General features: G+C 39.4%; 1 pseudogene; it reads left to right on the top strand.

Moving 5' to 3' along the window:
• The first annotated feature begins 356 nt into the window (after positions 1 to 356).
• On the top strand, positions 357 to 1904 carry LOC102283397 (importin subunit alpha-4 pseudogene; annotated as a pseudogene).
• Positions 1905 to 2134: the final 230 nt, after the last annotated feature.

Genomic DNA, 2134 nt, shown 5'->3' with positions numbered 1-2134 from the left:
ATGCTAAGCCTGTGGTGAAACTTAGTGTTATCTGAATTCTAAGTTAGGCAAAATAGAGACAAGTTGCTTGCATTAGTCCTTCAAGTAGAGCTCAGAAAACTTAGAACAGACACATATAATACTTTGCAAATAAAGTATTATCTGCTCCCTCTAACCAGAGACCAGGATCCCACAGTGGGAGCATGAGCTTTTACCACTCTAAGACTGCTACCAGTGCTTGGCAGCATAAAGTAATATGCGTTCCTCTCCCCCTTTCCCTCTCTTCCCCTCTCGCCTTCCACCTCCCCCTCCCTTACTGAGACTCACTGCCTCCACTACTGCTGTGCCACAGCTGCAGCTGGAACCAGCATACAGCCATGGCTGAGAACCCCAGCTTGGAGAACCACCTCATCAAGAGCTTTAAGAATAAGAGCCTCAATGTGGAGACAATGTGAAGATACAGAAATGAAATGACTGTTCAACTGCAAAAGAACAAAAGAGATGAACAATTACTGAAAAAAGAAATGTTCCCCAAGAAAAAATTTAGAAGATTCAGATGCTGATTCTGATTTTAAAGCACACAATATAATACTAGAAACTATAATGCAGAATGCTACAAGTGATAAATACCCAGTGGCCCAGTTGAGTGCTATACAGGCTGCAAGAAAACTTTTATCCAGTGACAGAAATCCACCAGGTGATGATCTAATAAAACCTTGGATTTTACCAATTCTAGTGAAGTGTCTAGAAAGGGATGATAATCCTTCATTACAGTTTGAAGCTGTATAAGTGTTAACTAATATAGCATCAGGAAGTTCTGCATAGACTCAAACTATCATACAGTTTAATGCTGTACCTCTTTTTCTAAGACTTCTCCTTTCAGCCACATCAGAATGTTTGTAAGCAAGCAGTATGGGCTTTGGGGAATATTGCAGGTGATGATCCTCAGAGTAGAGATTATGTCATGTTCACTGAGAGTTGTCAAAATTATTCTGTCTTTTATCAGTCCCTCCATTCTTATTGCCCTCTTTTGGAATGTCTCATGGATTATTTTCAGTCTCTGCAGAAATAAGGACTGATTCCATCACCTATGGAGACAGTCTGGAGATTTTGCCAGCATTGTGTGTCTTAATATATCATATGGACATAAACACTCTTGTGAATACTGTTTGGGTGCTGTCACATCTGATAGATGGAATTAAAGAGCAGATACAGATGGTTATTGATTCAAGGGCTGTGCCATTTCTTGTGTCCCTACTGAGCCATCAGGAAATGAAAGTTCAAACAGCAGCACTGAGAGCAGTTGGCAACACAGTGACAGGTGCCAACGAGCAGACCCAGGTTGTTCTCAACTGCAATGTCCTGTCACACTTCCCAAATTTCTTATCACATCCAAAGAAGAAGATAAATAAGGAAGCAGTGTGATTCCTTTCCAACATTACAGCAGGCAACCAGCAACAAGTTCAAGCTGTAATAGATGTTGGATTAATCCTATGATTATTTATCAGCTTGCTAAGGGGGACTTTGGAACACAAAAGGGAGCTTTGGGGGCAATTAGCAACTTAATGATAAGTGGCAAAAAATATCAAGTTGAGTACTTTGTACAGCACAATACCACCATTATCTAATTTACTTTCAGTAAAAGATTCTCAAGTTGTTCTAGTGGTTTTAGATGGTCTATAATGGCTAGTGATGAAGCAAGCATGATAGCTGAAGTAATAAAGAAAGCAGTGGTTTGGAGAAGTTTTACACCAATATGAAAATGAGGACATATATTTAGCATTGGAAATCATAGATCAGTATTTCTCTGGCAACGATATTGATGAAAATCCTAGATTCATTGTGAAGCAACACAAGGAGTTACTTACAACTTTGATCCAACAGTCAACCTTCAAACAAAAGAATTTATTTTTGAGTTCAATTGAGTGCAGCATCTTTCCCACATTCAGTATGAAGCACCACCAGATGGCTACCAAATGACAAGAACAACAACTACAAAAGGCTCCAAAATATACATGCCCCCTTGTTTTGATGCTTCTAAAGCAAGCCATGTGTCAATCACTCTGCAAATGCCACAAGTCACTATAAAGGCATATGATTGCCTAAACTGTTTTAGAATTCTCCTTTAACAACCTCAACTACCCTATTTTCCCTG

Source organism: Bos mutus, chromosome X (genome assembly GCF_027580195.1).
Source record: "Bos mutus isolate GX-2022 chromosome X, NWIPB_WYAK_1.1, whole genome shotgun sequence".
Lineage (NCBI taxonomy): Eukaryota > Metazoa > Chordata > Mammalia > Artiodactyla > Bovidae > Bos > Bos mutus.
The sequence above is the reverse complement of the archived record's forward strand: the minus strand, read 5'-3'. Positions and strand labels throughout refer to the sequence as shown.